We start from the raw sequence: 400 nt of genomic DNA, 5'->3' as shown, positions 1-400 counted from the left end.
GCTGGGGTTCCTGTCATGTGACCCCCCTCCCCTGGCTCCTCACAGCCTGCCTGGCAGCCTCAGGGGGGACTGCTCGGGAACTTGGTCGGATAGAGGCAGAGGCCCCGGTGAGGGGGTAAGGAGGACTGAGGGCTGGGCGGCAGCCACGCCCCCTAGGAGCTGTCGAGGTCTGGGAAGGGGCGCGGGGAGCAGAGCCGGCCTGGGCTCGGCCTGAGTCGGTCCCAACTCGGCCCGTTTCACAGGTGGGGAAACTGAGCCCCTGGCCATGGTCGCTCTGAGAGCCGGCGCCGGCCTGGGCGCGGACCCCGGCCCCAGCAGAGTCCTCTCGCACTGAGCTCGCCAGGGCCGACTGTGAGCCCAAGGCCGCCATGCGGCGGCGGCGGGCGGCGGGGCGGGGGCC

This window comes from Tupaia chinensis, unplaced genomic scaffold (assembly GCF_000334495.1).
Source record: "Tupaia chinensis unplaced genomic scaffold, TupChi_1.0 Scaffold000159_1, whole genome shotgun sequence".
Taxonomy (NCBI): Eukaryota; Metazoa; Chordata; class Mammalia; order Scandentia; family Tupaiidae; genus Tupaia; species Tupaia belangeri.
Note: the sequence above shows the minus strand (reverse complement) of the source record.